The sequence below is a fragment of the Dunckerocampus dactyliophorus genome, chromosome 20 (genome assembly GCF_027744805.1).
Source record: "Dunckerocampus dactyliophorus isolate RoL2022-P2 chromosome 20, RoL_Ddac_1.1, whole genome shotgun sequence".
Lineage (NCBI taxonomy): Eukaryota > Metazoa > Chordata > Actinopteri > Syngnathiformes > Syngnathidae > Dunckerocampus > Dunckerocampus dactyliophorus.
In genome coordinates, this window is record NC_072838.1 from 148,740 (window position 1) to 164,312 (window position 15,573).

Here is a 15,573-nt window from a genome sequence, read left to right on the forward strand (position 1 = left end):
AATTTGAGCAGTTGTAAAGGTTTTTCTTCAAATGATGCCATTAATATCTACTTTTAGCCTGAGGATGTGTGTGCCCCCCACACAGGTAGAAGAGTACAATTGGCCAAAATGTCTTGTTCAGATGAAGAACTAAGATGAGCCGTGTCCCAATACTTTAGCTCCAGCTTCATTTGTCCTTCATGGCTGCTCAGCGATCAGCAGATGGCAACATAGTTTCTCACCCTCTCATTCATTCACTCAAATGTGTGTGTTTTGTGTGGATGCCAAAGGCCACGTGCCCCCCCTCGCGCCCCAAGCAGAGTGCTATTCAGATGGCGCTGTTTCTCCTGAGCAGATACCTCACTTGCTGATTGATGATTTCATTGATTGATTGATTGGCTCTGCTGTGAAGCCAGTGGTGTCCAAAGTGCGGCCCCTGGTCCCTTTGCAGTCCGCAGCTGTTTTGTTTATCGGCCTGCCACACATTCGAACTCGTTCAATCCCAGCCATTTTTCAAAAGACAACTCCTTCAGTAGCGGCCATTTTGCACCATTAGGTCTGATCACACAGAATATTGTGTTCCATGACGATATAAACATGGAGTCACGTTCTATGTCTGTCGTTTTGCTGCCGCCTGTCTGCCGTGTCTTGCAGTTCCCTACCGAGCCAGCTGGGGTGGAGCTACCTGCGCACACCTGCACACTATCACTTGCAGCTGGTACTTAAGCATGGCACTTGTAATCAATCTGATTGATTACTCTATCATCCATAATTTAGAAACCACAATTGTCTCATTGGATGCTGAAAAAGCATTTGACAGAGTAAACTGGAAATTTCTCTTTGCAACACTACATAAATTTGGCTTTGGAGACTCATTCAGAACATGGATTAAAATACTATACAACACCCCGAAGGCCTCTGTTCGGACCAACAATCACATCTCTCCAGAATTTACTTTACAAAGAGGTACTCGGCAAGGGTGTCCACTCTCTCCCTCACTATTTGCTATCTTTATCGAACCTCTTGCAGCTGCAATTCGACAACATATAAATATTAAAGGGATCCACACCACAAATGTTCATCATAAGATAAGCCTTTATGCTGATGATGTATTACTCTTCCTGGATAATTCACATTCTTCACTTCACGAATCTATCTCACTCATTAACAATTATAGCACCTTCTCAGATTACTCCATTAACTGGTCTAAATCCACAGTACTGCCCATTAACTTTGGTTTCCAGAGCACCCCCTCTATACCACTGTGTTCAGGGAACATTAAGTATTTGGGTATTAACATTTCCTCCAACCTGTCAGACCTGATCCGCTTGAATTATACTCCACTATTGAAGTCAATAGAAGATGATCTTGCACGTTGGAGAACCTTGCCCATCTCACTTACAGGCAGAGTATCCACCGTGAAAATGATGATTTTACCCAAGGTTAATTATCTATTTTCCATGATCCCCACTAAACCATCTATAATTTGGTTCAAGTCATTAGACTCATATATAAATAAATTTCTTTGGAAAAATAAGCCAGCACGAATAAGTCTCAAAACATTACAAAAATCTAAAGAATATGGGGGCTTAGAACTCCCAAACTTCTCCAACTACTTCCTTGCAAACAGGTTACAGTATATCTTAAAATGGATCAACCCTAACCCATTGGATTATTTATGGCTAGACATAGAACAATCACTTAGCCACGAAATCCCAATTTGTAACCTGCCCTTCATTAGCCAAATCCTCCGAAAAAATAATTGTTTTAAAAGTATAAATATAAGCAACACTCTGACAGCTTGGTGGGAATTTTTAAAAATAACAAAATTCTCGCTCACTCCTTGCCAATACACTCCCGTTTGGAATAATCCTGACATCTTGCTTAAAAAGAAACCATTAAATTTCCCAACATGGCACGAAAAAGGAATAAGTTGTATGAAAAATATAATTATAGGAAACAACTTTATCTCATTTAACGACCTTGTTACACAGTATGGAATAAATCATAACAAATTTCTTGAATACATACAAATTAAATCCATAATTAAAGCAAGTTTCAGGACCATATCATGGGAAAGCAATACCACTATTGACCAATTTTTAAAAATATCTGCCCCTAAAACATTATCTAAATTATATATTCTACTTTCAAAAAATGACAACACAATTGGAGTACCAATCTCCAAATGGAGCTCAGATTTATCTACAAGCTGTGACCCTGAATTTTGGAAGCAAATATGTCTTAATGCTTCCCGGTTAATCAATAATCCCAACCTACAGCTGATTCAGTTTAAAATCCTTCATAGAGTACACTACACAGGACATAGAATGTTTAGAATGGGCTTAACTGACTCTAACATCTGTACACACTGCTCAGACCATAGAATAGATGACTACTTACACTCCATGTGGACCTGTGCTCCCATTAAAAATTTTTGGCACGGAGTGTGTGAGTACCTATCTTTGGCACTTGGGTTCTCCATTCCTACCTCTCCTTTACTATGCCTGCTGGGCGATCTCTCCACAATTGATGTAGAAACAAATCAAACACAGCTTCTCATCACTGCATTAAGCATCGCCAAGAAAACCATTCTCATCAATTGGAAATCAAGGAAGAAACTGAACATAGCTCTTTACAAAAATCTTTTGTTAGATCATATAGCTATGGAGAGAATGTCTGCTGAATCTAAAGAACAAATGTCAGAATTTCAGTCTATATGGGCACCAATAATTAATTCCCTGACCTGACTCTCAGGGGGGTGAGGGCATCTGTCTCTGCCCCTGGGGGTCTCGTTCATCTGGCGTGGGGTGTGGTCCTGGTCGCTGGGTGGGCCTGGTACCTCGGGGGCGGGCGGTGGCGGGCTTGGTGTCCCGGGTCTTCTTTGCTGGGCTGCCTGCCTGGGGGGGCTGGTGGGTGGGGGTGGGGAGGGGTCCGGGTTGGGTGATGGGGCGGGGGCGGGGTCGGGGGGGTCGCCCAGGGGGCGGCGTTGGTTGGCCTCCGGGGTGGTGGGTGGATGGGGTGCTGCATCCTGCTGGTGCCGGGCGCCTACTGCTGCTGGGGGGGCCCGTGTGCGGCTGGTGGCGCTGGCTCTCCCTCGCCTCCTTTGCCTCTGGGGGTGGGGCGGGGACTGCCCTGGGCCCTCCTGCTCGGCTGCCGCGTGGGGCCGTCCGGTGTGGGGTGTGGGGGCCGGCCTCTCCCCCTGGTGGGGGCGCGGGTGCCTGAGCCCAGCTGCCCCCGCGGAGCCATCTCCCCTGGGTGGGAGGGTGGTTTGGGTTGCCCCTTTTTATTTATTTATTTTTATTTTATTTTTTTTTTTTTAATTATTTTATTTTATTTTATTTCGCTGATTTATGTGTGTGGTGTATGTGTGATAGGTGGGAGCTGCCTGTTATCCTCCGGCGCCTGTGGCTGTCCCCCGGGTGACGGGGGGCGCGGAGGTGGGGGTCGCGGATGTGCGGTTTGGGCTCGGGGTGGGGGGTGCGTGGTGCTGGGGTGGGGGGGATCCCTTGCTTTCTCCCCTCGGTGGGTGGGGCGTGTGGGGGCCGTGGGCGGGTTGCGCGGTGGGGCGGGCGGCGTGGTGTCCATCTGCGTGGTGCTTCCCGGGATCGGCGGGAGGATGCTTGCTCCGGGGTGGGGCGGTCGGGGGGTGGCTTTGGCCGGGGGCTTGGGGGTCGGGCTGGCGGGGGGCTGGCGGGCGGTCCCTGCTGCCTGCTGGTGTCAGGCTGGTCCTTGCTTCCGGGCCGGCGGTTGTCTCCCTCCCTCCGGGGTTTCCCCCTTGGCGTGTTGGTGGATGGGCGGGGGGTGGGGCGGTGGCCGGTCTGTGGCGTGGCGGTGGGCGGGGCGGGCGGGGGCATCTGCTTGGGCGCCGGGCGGGGGCCGCTCCTCTCGCGGGCCCGGTCGTGCGGTGCTTGCTTCTCTGTCCCTCCCTGGCGCCTCTGGCCTGCGTGCTTCGTGGGTGCGGCCGTGCTCCGCTCTATGTGGGGTCCGGTGCTCTTGTGGTCGTCGTGGTGTTGCTCCCTTGCCGGCCGTGGTGGTATGCGGGGGGCGCGTGGGCGCGGCTCCCGCTGTCCTGGTGGCGGTCGGATCTGCCTTGGGGGCGTGTGGCTTGTCCGTGGTGTTTGGCGGTTTGGGGGTGGCGCTGTGAACGCTACCTCCGGTGGGGCTCCGGTGTTGGGGGGCACTGGGGGTATCGCCTCTGGGGGGTTGGGTGGGCCGGACTGGGCATCCTGGCGGGCCGGGTAGGGCCTGTGGTGTGTCCTGCGGCACGCCCGAGCCTGGGCTGTGGTGGGCGGCCGGTCGGTCATGTGTCCTTGGTCCCCCCCCTGCTCGGTTTGGGCGGCGTTGGGGTGTGGGGCCCCCGTCCTTCCTGTGCCACTGCACCACCTCACATATATATAGGACATTGGGGGGTGGCCTACGGTCGGGCGTGATTGGGGAGGGGAGCTGCCTTGCGGGGCTCCTTTGCTCCTGCTGTGCCACTGACCTGTTGCCCCCCAATTTTAATCGCAGAGTAGACACTTAGGGTTTGGGGGGGCTGGCCAGGTGAGGGGCCCTCCAAGCGGCAGCTGTCCCCCGATTTTAATTGCATCATTAGCTATCATCCACATACACTCCATATACATGCACACAGATACACCATCCTCTTTTATTTTATTTTATTTATTTATTTATTTATTTTAATTGCATCATAGACACTATCACACCTTATCACATACACGGGTGGGGCGGGCTGGATTGGGGTGCCTCGTGCACCTCGGCGTCTGCCCGCCAGGGTCGGCGGTGTGGCCGGGGGCCTGGCCGTCGCGGTGGCTCGCCCGGGGCGGCCTGGCCTGTGGGGTGCCCTTGTCTGGTTCGCCTGCCCTTCCCTGGGGTGGCCCTCTGGGGCCTGTTGATGCCGGGGCTTGCGCCGGGGGGGGCGGCTTGCGGTGCCCCCCCTGGACTGACACGTGCCGCGGGCGCCTCTGCGCTCTTGGGGCGGGTTCGGCGGTCTCCGGGGGGCGGTGCTGGTGCTTCGGGTGGCCCGTGTGCTGTCGCGGCGGCCGGTGGTTGCTGCGCTGTGGCGGCTGCTGGGGCGCCGGGCCAGCTGGTGGGTTGGGGCTTGGTCATGCTTGCGGGTACTGTGGGCCTGGGTGGCGGGGTGGGGGTGGGGGGGCGGGTGCCCTGGGGCCGGGCTCGCTGGGGGGGGTCGTGCTCTGCCGGGCGCTTGGGCGTCTGTCGCCGTTGCGCTTTGTGCGCTGCCGGGCCGCTGTCTGTGTCCTCGCCTCCCCCGGTCTGTCTGTGGGCTTGTCGGGGGTGGGGCTCCGGTGCGCGGGTGGTGCGCTGTCGGCTCTGGTGGCATGTGGCTGGTCTGGCTTCTGGTGGTATGTGGGGGCCGTCGGCTGGTCGGCTGCTGGTCTCGCCTTCTCGGCGCTGGTGCTTGGCCTCCCTGCGGCTTGGGGTGTGGTGCTCCCGCTCTCTCTTCGGGGTTTGCTGGCCCGCGGGTCTCGGTTGGCGCTGTGTGGTGGTTCGCCTGGCTGCTCGCCCGTTTTCCCGCCTGCCTGCTCGGTTTCCCGCTCTCCTCCTCGCTGACTCCCCTGTCTGCCTCGCTGGCGGCGTCCTACCGCTGGGGGGGTGTGGCCGGGTGTCTTCCTGCTCCCCGGCGGTCTGCGCTCTCCGCCCCTGGGTTCTGAATCGTATGTCTGGGACCCCGGGGTCCCCGGCTCCGCTGCTCCTTGGGTTACCAACGGGGGATAGGGTGGGGCTTCCGGGTGTCGGGCAGTCGACCACTGTGTGTGTGTGTGTGTGTGTGTGTGTGTGTGTGTGTGTGTGTGTGCGCGCTTGAGTAAGTAAGAGTGTGTATGAGCGTGCGCATAGGGGTGTGTTTGTGCGTAGGAGTGTTTATGTGCGTGTGTGTGGGTGCGTAGGAGTGTGTATGTGCGTGCGTGTGTGTATTTTTATTTATTTATTTATTTTAGTTATTTATTTGGGGGGGGGGGGGGGGGCATACAGGGGTTTGCTCCGTGGGGTCAGGTGCTGGGCGATACATCTCTGCCGCCCGTGCCTCCGCCGGGTGGGTGGAGGGTGTGCCTCCTGCATCCCTTGGCGGGGCGGCCCTGTGTCGGGGGTCGGGCGGGGGTTGGCCCGGGGCGGGCCGGGCTCCGCTCCCTGGGGGTGGGGGTGGCGGTGGGGGGGAATTGGCGCTTCCGGCGCGGGCGGGCTTCTTTCCGGCTGTGGAGGCGTCTCTGGGCCTGCCGGTTTGTGGCCCCCGGTACCCGTCTGCCTTTGTGGGGTGTGATCTCTCGCTGGTCTCGGGGGTTGGCAGTCCTCCGGCCCGCTGGCGCCCTGTCCTTGGCTGGGATTACCTCTCTTCGGCCCCTTACTGGTCTTCCCGGGGGGGGGGGCTCTCTGGGCTGGCTCTTGGGGCACTGATCTTTGTGCTGCCTGCCCCTATGGGCCTGGTGGCCTTCTGGCGGCCGGGGCCCGGCCTTGCTATTTGGGGCGGGGCTCTCTGGGAGGTGGAAGGCGGCCCCTTTCCTTTCATGCACTCTCAGTGACAATCACACGCCCACACATTCCTGCACCTTTATATATATATGAAGTCTTCCTTACATACAGAGATACCTGTACATATGCACACTCACAGTACATACGTACTTCCCCACATTACTCACTGAGTTATCCAGGGTGTTATTATGTTGTTGGTTTTATTACAGCGACGGTGATTTCAGCAGTATGACTATATATATATATATGTGTGTATGTGCGGTATATATGTGTATATATATATATATATATATATATATATATATATATATATATATATATATGTATATATGTATTTATGTATGTGTATGTATGTATATATGTGTGTATATGTATTTTTTTTTTTTTTTTACAATGATGTGCATTACAGTAACTTTGATTCTATTCACTATCATGGATAATCATTTCATTACTACAGTTATGTGTGACTGTTTCAATGCAGTATTATCATGGTGATCACTATCATAATTCATCATTTCATGACTGCTATTGTGTGCGACTGTTTCAATGCAGTATTGTCATTGTGATCACTGTCATAGGTCATCATTTCATGACTGCTATTATGTCTGATTGTCATTGACAGCTTTGTCATTGTGGTTGTTGATATTGATTTGTCCTTTATCCTTGTTCGTCTTTATAGTTGTCACGGACATTTATTTGCTGATGTCGTTCGGTATGTTTCTGTTGTTCTGTCACAATTGTTGTTGTTGCTGCTGTTGTCCTTGTCTCTTGTCTCTCTTTTTTTTGTTTTTGTCCCCTCTCGCCCCCCCCCCGTTTCCTTTTCTCTTCTTCTCTGTCCCCTCCTGCTCCGGTCCGGGCGCTCCAAATTTGCTTTATAACAAGCATCAAGGTCGAATAAATTTTGTATGACAGGGGAAGTGTATATCACACTTCTCTCTGGCAGAGTAAATCTGTTGAGCACTTGACGGCATTTAGGTATACAATTCTATCTGCTTTAAAGGCTGGACAGGACAGGGGGGAAGGAAAAAAAAAAAAAAAAAAAAAAAAAAAAAAAAAAAAAAAAAAGCATGGCACTTGGACCCATTAGGTGCCAGATCGCACCTCGTTGCTACGTTGCTCCTCGAGCCTTCCTTGCTCAGCATATCCCAACTGGTGGTCTTGCAGTAGAATGATTGGGAGTACTTCGCCCTGCTCGGCTATTCCAGCAGCGGTTGTCACCTGTGGTCTGCTGCTTCTGTTTGGGTCATTTCCTAGCCTTTTTCCTGCTACCTTTTGGAGTAGTGGTTTTGGTTATCCTTAGCGTGGCTCGGCCTGTGTTTTTTCGTTGGACTCACATTTTTTGTACTTGGTTCTACCCGTTATTGTTATACTGGACATTAAAACCTTTGTTCACCACCAAGCATCGCTCTCTGCGTTGGGAACCTAATTCCAGCTTAGCCGTTCATGACTCATGGAACCTACCAAAGGAAACGTTAGACTTTAGTTCTACCCTTTTCCCTTCTTTAGTCATCAGCAGTAGACTGTAGGGAAGTTTCAGGGAAATATCAGTTCGTGACTAACACGGAGAAAAGCAGCTTTTTGTGAAAAGATACATTTCAAGCACAACTTTCACTTGGCAGAAATATTTTTTGCTTCTGTGACAACTCCAATATCTAAACATCTACACCAGGGGTCACCAGAATTTTTCCTTGTGAGAGGTACTTTTACAAAATGAAAATGGTCAAGAGCTACTCATTTTTGTAACATTTATTTTCAGAGCTTATTTTAAACCCAAACAAAGCGAATATGCTTGTTTTACCAGAACATTAACAAAATGCTGGTGTCCACAACTCACATTTTGTATTTCACAATGCATTTCTTTCTACTGTTCTTTCATTATTAACTGAAAACCTGAATGAAAAGCAGGCTTGCGGGCACCTCATGTGGTCATGGGGGGCTACCTGGTGCCCGCGGGCACCACGTTGGTGACCCCTGATCTACACTGACATAAACAACACACAAAACATCAAAATAAGCATTTATTTACAAATATAACACCATCAACTATTGACATTTGGGAGTAAACTGCGTGTGTGCACGCGTGCACATGCGTTAAACTTTCCCTACAATGCGTAACCTTCTGCACGCTCCACTCCTCCACGCGCTTCCACTTCCTCCTTGCTGTTGAGTGTTTTTATCTGCAAAAGGTGCATGCTGAGCTCTTATCAAATACAAATTTCATGGCTTAAAACTGCTCTAAAAGTGACATCTTTGAGTGTGCCGTTGCGTCATCACCTCTTTTTGCCTCTGGCACAAAAAAAGGTCAAAGATGTATAAATACACCTTTGGGATCGGGCGTTGGGGTTTATAAAAACGTACAAACAGGTCTTGTATGAGTTAAAAATACAGCTAAAAAAAACACTTAAAGTTGAAAAAAATGAACAAAATGAAGGAGAAAAACTTCTTCTTGCGAATAATAGAAATAGTAGGCTTTGTCTCCTACAACACATGGCTGACTTGCAGGCTAAATATGCGCCAAATACAGTCCTACCTCCGTTTCCACTTTTCATTTGTTCCTGAAGGCACCACCACAACCAAAACATACAAAAAAACAAGCCAATTTGTCCAGTAGGAAAGAATGTCAGTCCAATTATTCCGTTCCAGACAGCCAGAAATATGAAGATGAAGAAGAGCTACATTTGATAGAAAATAATTGTCATTTCACAAATGAGGAATGGATGGGACTACGTCCTGATGACATTGAATTGAATAGCGTTTCTCACCTTCTGCATCAAATTGCTGCCACTCCCAACTGTCTTTGGCCCCATGGCGTGTTATTTACAGTCAGAAAAAAGTGCACAAATGGTGAGTCAGCATGGCCGCTCCAGTTGATGGAACCGTCCAGTACAGGGTAAAGGGACTACTTTGTTACGTGCAATATTGTACCAACGCTGAGGCAAAGAATGAGTGACATTTTCAATGAAAATGTACTTACGGGGTGTACAAAAAGCGTGGGACGGCAGCCATGAAGCTGGAGAGGCGCTTGTTATTCGCACCCAGCGTCGTCTCACCATCACACCACACGGCCGTCGAGCCAGAACAGCATACTGCCTTCCGGCCTTCACAATAAAACACGCTGCGCTTTCCATCCTGTCAGACGGCATCTGAGACAATCAGGGTCTCCGAAAAGTAGCTTGAATTTGCAGCTGATGAAGTGCTGGACAATACCAGGTAGGGGTGCAAAGCCAAAATGGAGCACCGGTGAGGTGAGTGCGTCTGTGCCGCCAGGAATTCTGGCCCATTGCCCCGCCCCCCCCGTCCTTCGCCGCAGCTGCGGTCACTACATCTCTAGGACGTAACTGCCCCTTGAATGCTGCTTTTATGCTCTTTGACTCCAACCTGAGTTGAGTTCCATGCATGTGTTGGAGTAAACAGCAATTATTTTTCAAACAAAATAACAAGCAACAGTCACATGCCACACCTGGCATGGAACACAGGTCTTTATTAGACCACAATGATTAGCCTATTTTCCACACTAAAAGTTTTTTCATGGTTTGGCTGGTCCTGCCACTTATACTCCAGAGCCACTTATACATGTTTTTTTGGAGAGGGCGCTCCAGGCTTGTGTGCCAGTATCTGCTACTCCTATTGTTCTGTCAAATTGGCCTTAATTGAGAATATTGTTAATAGTAAGTGTCACATGACTGCACGTGTATTCATCAAAGAACATGACAATTCTCATGACAACTATGATGCTGGGCGTTTAAACCCCTGATAGAACTGATGTGGCAATTGCGATGTACTTCAATACTTATGTGACAGAACAATGACACACATTATGAATACTTGGGGGTTGTACAGAGTAAACAAATGGGAAAGAAGAACAAAGACTCTTAAAGTATCAATCCAGTATGTTTGTCCCAACTATTCAAATGATTGTAACAAGAGAAGAGCGGAGAGACCACTGGTATGTGACAGCTATTCTTGTTCCTAAGTTACAAACTGCAGAGTAATGAGTAATAATTTGATGCTATTCCTCTCTGATTCTAAGGTTATCAACCTAACCTGTGCTCCTGTAAATAGTTGAGGTGTCAAATAAACTCAAGAAACTCTACTGGAGGTGAATTGATAAAGTGTCCTCTGCAACCTTCTCGGCCTTCTCAAGTTAAGGCTGTTGAAAGTCCTCAAGAACTTGACAGTTGATAACCACGTGAAATGGAGGATCCACCTTCAGAGATAAAGAAGCAGTGGGCTATTGCTAAAGGCTCCTTCACAAGGAGACTGAACCATATCCACAAACGAGCAAACAATATGTCAGAAAACGATATCGGAATGGATATTACCCTACTCTATGGGGACTATTGTAAAGCATTGGAAGCCAAAGGAAATTACGAGACTGGGCTCCTTGAAGCTGAGACGGCTGATGGAAAAGAAACCACAGAGCTCATGGAGCAATTGGAAGAAGCGATGGAGGTGGTCTACGCAAGGTACACTAAAACTGAAAAGTTAGTCCAGACACTCCTCATGGAAAGATTTATGAATGACAGCCTTTTATCTTGAATCAAGAAGGCTGAAGATGACTGCGACATCGTTAAATGGCTATCCCCGGATAACATTCGTCTAGACGGCTTTAAAGAGCAACTGACTGTAATCAAGAGACTGGTTGCAGAAGCATGGCAGCCATCGTCAAGTGGGAATCGTGGGTACCCCAAGAGGATTTGGAGGTACCAAAAGCAAGGGCAGGAACCCTCCAAGAAATCAGCAACAAACTGGAATTCAGGGCATGCCTGTTTTACGCACCGGAGGCAAAAGAAAGCCCAGTACAAATGCAAACTACCCAAATCGAAGCCCCGGCAGCAGAGGAAAGACCAGTGCTAGTGCAACCTGCTCAAATCCAGGCCGTAAAAATGAATGACTCGCCTACCCGTCTTAAGTGGTTGCAGCAGAGAGTACTACAGATGGAAGAAAGATTGGGAATCTCTTCAAAGACAGGCAAATCCTCATGGATCAGCGGACGTTTTGAAGGCTCAATTCACGAAAGGATCATAAAAGTTCAGACTGACATCTTACAGCACTGGTGAAGAGATATTCAGAGTTTTGGGAGACAAGTAAGGGAACAATACAAACATTGTTATTGAAATCCTGAGAGAACTGCAAGGACTGCATCCAGTCAAGGGGGACAACCCAAGACAAGTTATTGAGCTCATCAGGAAGGTAGAACAGGTCCTGACAGATTTAACAGAATTGGGAAATCCTGCTGCAGCAGAAAACCCACCCAACGTAGTATCAGTAGAACGCAAACTAGCCCATTACATACTGAGGGATTGGCTAAAGTTTCAGATGAAACTTGTGAAAATGGTGTTACAACTTCCAACCAATACAACAAGTTATTAGCATTTCTAAAGAACCAAGAAGGTCTTCTTCAACAAATCCATCAATGCAATATGCATTGCTTGAGGAAACCCGACCTCTCCGCTGAGAAAAAAATAGCAGTTACCAAGACATGGACCTCACTAAGGGACCCTGAAGGCTCTTGTACCGTGTGCAGGGAAGAGCCACATCAAGACAAGATCTTCCTCTGTAGGAAGTTTAAGGGACTTGGTCTTCATGAAAAAAGGGCGGCTGTCGCAGATCTAGGTGCCTGCAAACTGTGTCTGAAATGCCACAACATCGGGGAGCGGTGTGAAAAAGCATTGCTCTGTAACAACAGGGAGTGTGCAAGGCACCATCATTACTTCCTGTGCCCAAGAAAGGAAAAGGACTGCGAGAGGATAAAAGAGAGACCCAACTCCACCACCTTCAGTGACCTGAAGAAAATCCTGTCAAGCCTGTCGCCCGAACATCTCGAAGTCAAAAAATACATGACACTTGAGGGCGCCAAAGAGGCAAAAAGGACTTTCACAAACAAGTCAGGCACTACTCAGACAGTCCTGTTAATGCTTTTAGAAGCAACTACAAGCAAGTATGAGAAATTGGAGACAATGGTCGACCTCGGGTCAGATACAAACTATCACCCACAAAGCTGCTCATAGGCTAGGATTAAGAAGCTACTATGTGACGATTGCCATGCATGGTGTAGGGGGCATCATCACAACAGTAGAAACAAAGGAATACGGGCTCACACTGCGACTCAAGACATCCAGAGGAACAAGAATGTAGGCACTTCGATGCTCTGGCCTTGACCAAATTACCAAAGTCCAAAACTCTATCGGACCCGAAGATCTTTTAAAGTTCTTCCCCAATGTGGGAAATGTGTGTTAAGCTCACAATGGAGTGAGCTTAACCAGCTGCAACTCAACACCAGCAAGACAAAGGAGATGATCATTAACTTCCAGAGGAAAACACCTCACTTCACACCGGTGAACATCCAGGGAGCGGACATAGAGTTGGTAGACAGCTACAAATTCCTGGGTGTTCACCTTAACAACAAGCTGGACTGGTCCGTCAACACCCACGCCCTCTACAAGAAGGGCCAGAGTCGCCTCCACCTGCTGAGGAGACTGAGGTCCTTTGGTGTGTGCAGGACTCTTTTACGGACCTTTTATGACTCTGTGGTGGCCTCAGCCATCTTCTATGCTGTGGGCTGCTGGAGAGGGGGCAGCACGGACAGGGACAGGAGCAGGATCAATAGGCTGATCAGGAGAGCGAGCTCTGTCCTGGACGGTCCTCTGGACTCCGTGGAGGAAGTGGGGGAGAGAAGGATGTTGGCTAAGCTGACATCCATCATGGACAACACCTCTCACCCGCTACATGACACTGTTGTTTCCCTGAGCAGCTCCTTCAGCAGCAGACTGTTACACCCACGGTGTAAGAAGGAGAGGTTCCGCAGGTCCTTCATACCGACCGCTGTCAGGCTCTAGAACACCTGCACCACCTGAACCATGTTGTAGTCACGATGCTTTACTTTATTGTTCTCTTTACTTGTCTTGCTTGCTTGCTGCTGTAACAAGTAAATTTCCCCGCTGTGGGATAAATAAAATAAAGTACATGTTCCACCAGAAGAACTGAGAAGACCAAAGGAAATCGAATTATTAATTGTTCACGGCGAAGGCTTCCTGGCTCCTCGACCAGTTGGAACTGTCGGGAAGCATCTTGTTTTGGAGGATAGTCCACTCGGGAAAATAGTAGGCGGCACACACCCCGACTTACCGGAAGACATGCAAGTCCCTGCACTCTGCTCTGAAACGTACTTTGCTCGGTCCATGAGAACAGCAGCAATCGAATACAAAGAACAAGTGAAGCGTCATCAAAGTTCAGTATACACCAGGAGTTTGTGAGATGGTGGAAATGGCATAGTATTGGTGAAGCTTGCGAGCCAAAATGTGGTGGGTGCTGCTGTGTGAAGTACCAGCCCGGAGGGAAATAAATGACTTTGGTGGAGGAAAGAGAACTGGAAGTGATCAAGGAGGGCCTCACCTATGTCAAAGGAGACAAACATAAACCGACACCACATTGGGACCCGAAATACCCGTGGATTGAAGACCCAAGTTCCCTACCAAACAACAAAAATGCAGTGAAAGCAACATTCTTGAGGACCAAAAGGCAGTTAAACAAGGAACCTCATTTGAAACAAGCGTATAAAATGTAAATCCATAAGATGGTCGAGCGGGGAGCCGCAACGAGACTCAATGACAAGACTTTAGAGACCTGGAAAGGCCCAGTATGGTACGTGAGTCACCTGGTAGCCCCAAATCCTCACTCGGTAACAACTCCCGTGCAGCTCGTATGGAACAGTAGCCAGAAGTTCGAAGGAATAAGCATGAATGACATACTTCTGAAGGGACCCGATGTCCATAACCAAATCAGAGGCATCCTGTCGAGGTTTAGGACAGGGGTATGTGCGGCTTTGGGCGACATAAAAAAATGTAGAACTCAGCATGGTTAGAGGACCAAGAGCTGCACTTAGACAGGTTCCTCTGGAGGGAGCGTCCAGAAGAGGAGATCGGGGAGTATGCCATCACGAGGGTCAACATTGGCGATAAACCAGCCGGATGTATCGCTCAGATAGCAATGCGGGAGACCGCAAAGTTAAGCATTTTGTCCCACATGAAGGAGGAACGTAGGGTTCTAGAAGAGGACAGCTACAGTATGTCGACGACATCCGTACCTCTCACAACTTCCTTGAAGAACTCACCAAAATCACCCAAGGAGTTGAGAGGATCCTGCAGACATTTTTCTTTTTCCTCAAGCCTTGGGTGCGATCGGGTCAAAGTTGGAGGAAGCTGGACAACGACAACCCCAAGCCAGCAGAGACTTTTGTCCTCCCTAACCAGCTTAAAGATGATGACAACAAATGTACTTAACTTCATGTACTTAAGGTGGGAAACGGACAAAGTGGTTCAAGTACGGCTTGTTTAGTCAAAAAACCAATTGACTCCACTAGATCAGAAGGGGGATGCTGTCAAGGCAGAAGTCTGTGGAGCTGTCTTTGCAGCTCGACTCAGGAAATTCATGGGAAGACAGGGCAGACTGAAAGTTGACCACTGGTTCCACTTCGACAGCCAAACCGTCCTAGGAGCTATTCAGAGAGACAGCTACATACCAAACCTTTGCCAACCGGATAGGAGGAATACAGAAAGTTGGACCGGTTGGTGACTGGTGGTGGATTCCCGGGAACCTCAACATTGCCAACATCATCACAAGAAGATGCATTCCTGATGACCTGACGGAAAATTCTCTGTGGCAAAATGGACCCGAATTCCTGAAATGGCCAGTTGAGACACGGCCTAAAAAATCTGCAATGGAAGTTGTATCTCAAGCAAGAGAACGAGTGGACAAACTCCAGAGAAGAGCATTTTTAGCATCACTGCTGTGTCAAGAGACAACATCGACAAATTGAACTCTCGGAGGTGAAGGGGACAAAGCCCTTATCGATGTCAGGAGATTCAGCAGCCTTTCCAAGTTAGTAAAAGTGGTAGCCTTGAGGCGAGTCGCAAAAACGTGGCTCAAGTTAGGTAAAGGGACAAGTGCGAGGCCAAAGTGGGGTGTGGCTGATGACACAGAGGGAAGACCAAAAAGATCGTATCAGCAGTAAAAGAACGAGAAAATGCATCGAGAGACATCTTTCTTTCAGTCCAAAATGGCGAAGAGGTTCCAACCACCACATTCCATAGACTAGTAGTTTTCAAG